Here is an 8,775-nt window from a genome sequence, read left to right as displayed (position 1 = left end):
TGACGTCATGGCGCATGGGAGTGGACGCGCACTGTCCTGCCCCTACTGTTTGCTCTCTGACAGGGGTTGAGAGTGGGTTTTCTTAAACGGGGTAAGTCAATTATTGGCATGGTGTTCGGATCAGCAGTATATACAGTAGGTCTGGTGTGCTCTCAGATGTTTTAATAACCCAGACAGCCTCACTTACAGTGAGCCTACCCTGCCACTCCAAAACTAAATGAAAATTTTAGCATGGCACTGCTGGGTGCACTATCACTGATATCATTTGTGAACAGAAACTGGATTTTATGATATTTAATAAAACCTGGCTTAGTTCAAAACGGACTGCTCCTCAGAATTATGATTTTATCCACACTTTGAGAGAAGGCAGGAATAGTGCTGTATTTTGTTTACTTGCAAAAGTATTTTATTTGCAGCAGTTTGTTTCTTTAAATATGTTGCTGTTTTATTTGACCCCTCAAAAATACTATAAGTAATAGTTTATACTACTCTCCAATCATAATAGAACTTTCATTTTTTTCAGAATTTTCATGTTGGTGAAGCCTCAGACAATTAAGGTTTATTTATTATCAAAAATGAAATTTTGGAAAATTAGGTAGGTAGCAAATTGTTCCATTCATTTATGCAACATAACAGTTTTTGGTAAATATATTTGAAAGTATTCAAACTGTTTTGGTAAGCAGTCATCTTACACATGGAAATGTCATTTGTTTTCAACACCAGCCTTTCCCAAATTCAAGGATAGTGCTGACAGTACAATTATCTGGTTTAGCCATAATACAATAGCAGCAAATTAAATGTAATTCTCCTTAAAACAGGTTAAAATATTATGTCCTCATTTAATTGGCTTTTATTGGCTTCTGACCAATCACAGTAGCCCCAGGCCTACAAATGACCACCCATGGATAGGTGCCTGGATAAGGAGGATAGTTACAACTAACTATGCCATGTGGAGGCTGGAGGTCTGACTAGCTTTCCCTGTGAGTTATCTACCTTACAGCCTGTTCAGACTTGCAAGTGTCTAATCAACAAATTGTGTGAAAGCAGTGTAATGCATAAAACCATGCAAATACGTGATCTTGAGTGTTTTGTTGGTTTGAGTGGTTTAAGTATTTTTGTAACTGCTGATCTAGGATTTCTTAGCATTTCTAAGGTTTACTCAGAAAGGAACAACAAAGAAAACCCATTGAGTGAGCAGTAGATGTGCAGACAGAAAATAGCTTGTTGATAAGAAAGGTCAACAGAGAGCAGCCAGACTGGTTGGATCTGGCAAGCTACAATAATTTCAGATAACCACTCTGTGAAATTGTGGAGAGCAGAAAGGTACCTCAGAATGCTCAAAATATCGTCCAACTTTGAAATGGATGAGCAGAAGACCACATCAGGTTCCTGTTTTGTCAGCCAAGAACAGAAAGTTGTTGCTGGAAAAATGTATTCCTGATCTGAGGAATCTCCATGTATTATTAGAAACACAGATGTTATCACCATTGTGTCTGATATACTTTAACCAGTGCTACACACTACAACAAGAGATAAAGTCAAGAACACCTTTCTTAGAAAGGCTGCGGGACATACAGAGTTACATTTGCACTTCTTTTTTGAGAGCAATCAGTTCAAATGCCCAAGAGTACTGTGTGATTTTATTCGCTGACATTAACATACTGTAGAAACAGTAATAAACTGTCACTACTACTGATGTGATTGTTTTGAAATGGTAAAAATATTAATAACTTTTATTAAATAGTATCTTTTTAGCATAGTCACTATCTGTCTCAACCCTTCCTGAATCTAAATTCTAAATTCTAAATAAAATCTAAATTCTGACATGTCTTCAAAAATAAACTTTTAACATATTTTAATAATGTATTTTATATATAGTTATCACTTTTATTTTGGTAGGTACTGACCACTGTATAGAAGAACTGCTGATCCGGTTTTCTAGTCCTTACACTTTGGTTCTTGTCTAAGTCACTCCGATTCTTACACTTTTCCATTTTTCCTGTATCCAACACATCAACTTAACCCCTTAATGCAGCAAGATATATTACACACAAAGGCATATGATTCAGCAACCACAGGGGGCTCTGCATAAACTGGTGGGGCTATTCTTTGGTAATTAAAAGTAATTGAAGTTTTTTTATAGTATTTATAAGTAATAAGTATGTCTTGTATCTCATTAGACTGAATGAAGAAGAATGTGATAGCTTAGCTAACACACAAAAGCATTAAACAGAACCCATTGTGGTACAAATAAACACCTATAAATGCATATAATCACATAATCATTATACTCAGTACAGTAACAACACTGCTTCATTTCTTCCTGTGTTACATAGATCAATAGCTGAGGTGTCCTACTTTTTAACATTAAGCAAACTAAACCAACTGTTATTTTAAGGATTATGCCAAATCAAATTGTGGCAGAATTATTTCTCTTTGTAATTATTTTGAAAAACAATACATTTACAGAAATGTATTTATTTCATAGAGTTTTCCTGAATTACACATCAATCTTTTCCATTGGCTCCTGACACCATCAGTGTTTATCAGATAGTTTGTATTTTGCAGAACGTTTAGCGTAGTTTTCACTGGGGCTTCCCTAATGGGTCCCAGCGTTACAACCCACTTTAATCTCACATGGGTCCCAGCAGTGTACAACCCAGATCACACCTGGTGCCATCACTGACCCTAGCGGGCGTCCATATGCGGGGACAATGTTCTGGTTCCATATTGGGCTAATCATATAGACTTCACATGGACATGTTAGCTCTGAACTTAACCAACTTAACTGTACAGCTGTAACTAAGAAACATTTATGATGGAAAAATATGTTTCAATATAAGACTGAAATATCTTTCTGACTGCTGTAAAATCCACAGATGCTGCTGTTATGATACAGTAACTAAAGGAATATTTATGTTGAACCTGTTTAACCATACAAATGTTCAATTTTACACTTGATTGAAAAGAAATGTATGGTAGTTTTACATGTGTACATTTTGTACATTTTCTCTTTACTGAATATACTGACTTTCATATGAAGCTAACTTTCCATGTATTGAAAGTATGGTTGTCCTAACAGAACTGCAAAAGATGTGTGGAATATTCCTTTTCTGCAACTTTCAATGCACCATTTCCTGAAACCAAGGCTCCTCCACCTTTAGAATTATTGTGAGGATTACATTTCCATTTATTATAGATTACCTGTGAGAAGCCTTAAGCTTACCCTTGCTCATCAGGATTCCAGATTTCAACCAAGCAAGCTTAGAATCTCAATAAGCGAAATGTCTGCTCCCTGTGGGTGTTGAATTCTTTTTTAATCTCACCCACCAGACATTGCAGTCTCATAATTTGGGTGGGATTTCTGAACATTCATAGAAGGCTATACACAGCTCCCAGGGAAAGAATTCCTGACATAGGAAGGTTTTGAAGGAGTGGCATCTGCCTAAGGTAGATATCATTAAATCAGATGGAATACAAAGGAATTTGTTTAGGTTTTAGTGCCAACATCAAGACAACTCACCTATGCAGCTGAAGCTAAAGGAGCAACACTTCTCCCTGCTGAATATGTGATAGCATCTTCACTGGCTTTCTAGCATCTGGTTTGTAGTGAATAACAATTCTGCACAGCTGATGCAATAAAGCATACTATTTGTCATGCATGATATCCGTACATATTACCTACTAATAGTACCCTGCTTTATTATTGATGAAATTGAAAGTCAGTCTGGTGGCTAATTTTGGGACTAACCTGAGGACAAGTGGTGTTTCACAAACAAATTTGGGAAAGACTAACAATATGGAAATTGTTTCATTAAAAAATTATGAGTTTTACTTGTAACGGAGACAGCAGCCCACACAACTGATCACTATTCATTGGGTAATGTTCTTTGTATGAGTCTTCAGGTTTATTAAAACAACCAAAATTATATTTTGCTGATGAGGGAGACCAAAGGTGTCTCCCTACCTTAAAAAAAGTGTCGCATTGCATCAGTTTCTCTCAAAAAACGTAATGAACCAAGTGAAACGGACATGCCTTGTCTATTCCTCATTTGAAATGCAAAGCCCTACTCCCAAAAAGAAATACTTTTCCATATTCATGGAGTTTTTTTTTTTTAATAAATACTGATCCTGAGGCAATGTTTTTTGTTCTGAGCATTAGCAGGTCCCTCGAAGACAATGTTATATTCATGGCATATCTGTGTGTCAAGCAACTTCTTGTTGTGAGCGACATGGAAGCTATTTTCGGTATGATGGGACTCGTGAGTCATTAGACCACTGGGAGTGCCACTTGGAATTCAGCACACTGAGAACGTGCAGCAAGAAACACATTCATTTGCCACTTCAAACTTTTTTCTTGTTATACAGCACCATTACCATGTCAGCATCACCACATCGATAAGAGGAGCCTATCTCCCAAATAATATCCGCTTAGCGTGGTGGAAATGGTGTCTGTTTTCCATTGACGAATGGGGTAGAGGGAGACTAGGTAGAGCATGGTAGATATACCACCTAAACTGGCAAGGACATAACATTTTCTGCTAATTTGAATAAGTATTTCAAAAAAATAAAACCTCAAAATCTCAAAATCGCTTCTAGAACTATTTGGATCAAAGTATTGGGACACCTGTTCATTCATTGTTTCTTCTGAAATCAAGGGTATTGAAAGAAGAGTTACTCCTGCCTTTGTTGGCGCGACTGTCTCTACTGTCCAGGGAAGGCTTTCTACTAGATTTTGTAGCATTGCTGTGAGGATTCAATTGCATTCAGGTATAAAAGGGTTAGTTATGACCTCCAGCTTGTTGGATGATCACAACCCCACCTCATTATTCCAGTGAATGCAATTCCACTGCTCCACAGTTCAATGCTGGTGGGCTTTATACTTCTCTAGCCCACGCTTGGCATTAGGCATAGGCATCTGCTTCACATCTGAGTCCTATTCTATTAGCAGCCATTCTCAATGTAAAGTTGTTAAATGCATTCATTGTTTTCAGAAGGGGTGTCCACAAACATTTGGACATATAGTGTATATGAAGGCTGGAAGCTGTTATTTTGGACATATTATAAAAAGAACTCACTGGAAAAAAATCTATTATGCTTGAAAAAGTTGATGGTAAAAAGGGAAGACTTGCAGCAAGATGGATGGATGCAATTAGAGAAATCATGAACAAGCCATTAAGGAGCCCAAAGATAACACACAACGACAGTAGTTTCTGGAGTAACACTATTCATGTGGTTGCCAGGAGTCAGAGTTAGCACTGACAACTTTTCTTAAACTGCTAGGGTTGCCAGAGTCTTACAACTGAAGAACATTCGGATTTGGCAATAATTCTAAATACATACATATATAGATACATGCACCTCTAGAAGTCTTGAAACCAGTCAATAAACCCACCCAAGAAACGTAGAGTGCAAACGTAGAGTGAAACCTAATTAGAGTCAAACCTAATATTAGAGCAGGAATGAAAAGAAATGTATATATCAGTTATATAATGTGTGATGTATTTTAGGTGTTTTTTGTCCTCACTGTCAGATCATTAACAACAACTACCACTTACTAAGTTGAAATGGGAGAATTAAAGCAGGGACTGTGTTAAATGTGCAGGAGAGGGGGCTTCTAGAAGCAGGGTTGGGAAACACTTGTGTACGCCATAGGCATCCAGGTTGTGTCTGCGTTTGGTTATGTTTGTGCACATGTGCAGATGTAGGAAAAACAATGCATATAATATAATATAAAGACTGATATTAGGCATGCTGATCTTACACTCAAACCCAGGTGTCTTTATCGGAAAAAATGGCTTTGAAGATTGGGCCTACATTTAGTCTACACGTTTGATCAGACTGAACAAAACAGAGAATCCCTGACACAGAAGGGGTTCTACAGACATTGAGAGAACATCAAGCTCACAACCATAAACTGTAGCATAGCTGCCAGCTGCAAAGCGTCAGAATCAGGAAATTGAGATGGTCAGATGTGTTCTTCCTCAATGGCTTTTTGACATATTAGTTCTAGTGAAAAATGATTCTGTGCTGCAGTGCTGTTTTGCACTAGTACTTGAAGAAAGCTGGCCGTCATTCTCCTGGTGCTTCTTCCATTTGCACTGGGCTTGCTGATTATCTTTATAGCACATTTGCATGCGCCATTCTCCCTCCTGCTGAGATGATTATCAGCCTCCAATAACCCCACCCGGATGCTCCAGAGACTTCCTAAATTAGTACCTACCATTATTATCCTCATGAGTTCCTAAACCTACCTTGTAAACTCCTAAATAGTGTATATATATATACTGAATATACAGCTTAGTCCTTAAACCTCTAATATTGTCTTTTCCAACAATATAACAGGTAGCACCCCAGAGCTTAACCACTGGTTATGGCTTTTCACACACTTTCTTTACTTTCTTTTAACTGGCCTCTGTTTTTCACTTGCAGATGTCCAGCTAGAGACTGTAGCCCATCTGTTGATGAACTACTGAAACAGTCCATGATAAATAAATCATTGTTAAAAGTAAGATCTGAACGTGCTAGGCTAGCTATACCACATTGGTACAGCCTAGTCAGTACAGCCTCGAATGTAAGTGGCCGAGCCCTGAAAAGGAAGTGCCACCATGGTCTGTTCTGCTTCAGCTGCAGCCTTCACTTTGACATGTGTTATGCACTGTATGTTAGTCATCTTTAGCCCACCTGTCAGACCTATTGTCTTCTTGAGGGCTGGCAGAAGCAGAGGTCTTCAGGTTTTCAATGTGTTCAGCTCCAAAATTGTTTGACTCTAAAGGACCAGCTGCTCTGCCACCTGTCAGTAGGCACCACTTTTTTGATAGAGGGGTCTGTAGAGGTGCAGTGATTTCTGTACAGTTTAACGATTAAGGTGGAGAGCACATGTCATTGGTCTCATAGGGCTCCAGCACTGATTGTTTGTGTACCCTCCAGCCTCGACTTCTGCTTCCTGCATGTGAGAATGCTTTGTGATGTGGACGACACCGCCACTGCTGATCTATACCAGGTTTTCTAAACATGATTGACCTGAAGAATTAGCTTGTAAATCAGTCCTCTAAACAATTATGAAAACTGGCCCCAAAGTCTTAGAGCAGGATTTCTACCAAGTTGCAAAAACAAATGTAAGTGATCTCTTTGAAATGACCAAGATTTAAGCATTGTTTACTAATAAAATGTGTTCAGATCTTTATCTGTCATAAAAAACACAATCTAATTAATATAATAACTTGTACTGTTGTACTGTTGTTGTTTTTTTATTAAACACATTGAGTATTTACACAGCTTTACAAATGTACAATTTGCTGTAAATGTTTATATCATCTGTAACTTTCTGTACCTAATAGTTTATGCATATACAGTTAAGACCAGAAGTTTACATACACTATATAAAAAGACACATATGCATTTTTTTGACGTGAATTTAGAATAAACTTTTCCTGTTTTAGGTCAATTTCCAGAATAATGACATTTTATTACTTTCTTCAAAGTCAAAAGTTTAAATACATTTTATTAGTATTTGGTACTATTGCCCTTAACCTGTATGACTTGGGTGAAATGTTTTGGATATCTTACCAAAAGCTTCTCACAATAGTTGGCAGGAATTTTGTCCCATTCCTCCTGACAGAACTGGTGTAACTGAGCCATGCCCGCCGCCTTGCTCGCACATGCCTTACCAGCTTCAGCCAGCATCTTCAAAAGGTCTTTTGCTTTTGTGCTTGGGTTGATGCACATTTTAGACCAAAGCACGTTCATCACTGGGACACAGAACCTGTCTGTTTGTACTTGCATATAATTGTTTGTACAGATGAACGAGGCATCTTCAGGCATCAGAAAATTGCACCCAAGGATGAGCCAGACTTGTGCAAGTCCACAATTCCCTTCCTGATATCTTGGCTGATTTCTTTCGACTTTCCCATGATGTTACACAAAGACGCAGTGTGTTTCAGGTGTGCCTTAAAAGTTATGTCTCTAATTGACTCAGGTGTTGCCAATATACCTGAAGCTTCCAAAGACATGACATGATTATATGGACTGGCCCAAATTGTTTAAAGGCATAGTAATTTTAGTGTATTTAAACTTTTGACTTTGAAGAAAGTAATAAATATTGCCTTAAAAATCGTATTATTCTGGCATTTAGCAAATAGAAATCATTTTGGTAATCGTAACAGAACCTAAAATGGAAAATATTTATTCTACAATTAATGTCAGCGAGAAAAAAATGCATATGTGTCTTTTTATATAGTGTATGTAAACTTCTGGTTTCAACTGTATGTCTACTCAGGCTACATATGGATATGTAGTATTCATACATGTACAAGTACAGATTTTTAAATCTTTCTTAGCTCCCTCAGCTCTTTATTACCTTTAGTCCTTTTCTAACTATTTTTTTATTCTATCTATTGTTTAGTTTACTTTTCTCTCTTAGTGTAATACTTGTTACCAGTCGGTGTGCTTGTTACGTGTCATACTACTGAAATTCCTTAAATGTGTAACATACTTGGTGAAATAAAGAGATTCTGATTCTGAGTAAACATCTACAGTGCAGGCTAGAAAAAGTAAGTGAATTTGTTAATGACAAAGTAAGTGAATTGGAAGTGTTGGTGTCAAAAGTGCTTTTTTAAATAAAGACACACAAAGCCTGGTTACTGAGAAATTTGGTCTTATCAAGAAATATTGGTTATATAAAATATATTGAACCATGTCTTGCTGCAAACAACAGATGGACAGATGAGACAGAAGGGAGACTTTTTAGCACAAATGCTATGTTTGGAGGGAGAA

Source organism: Salminus brasiliensis, chromosome 5 (genome assembly GCF_030463535.1).
Source record: "Salminus brasiliensis chromosome 5, fSalBra1.hap2, whole genome shotgun sequence".
NCBI classification, from domain to species: Eukaryota; Metazoa; Chordata; class Actinopteri; order Characiformes; family Bryconidae; genus Salminus; species Salminus brasiliensis.
This window is presented reverse-complemented; position numbering follows the sequence as displayed.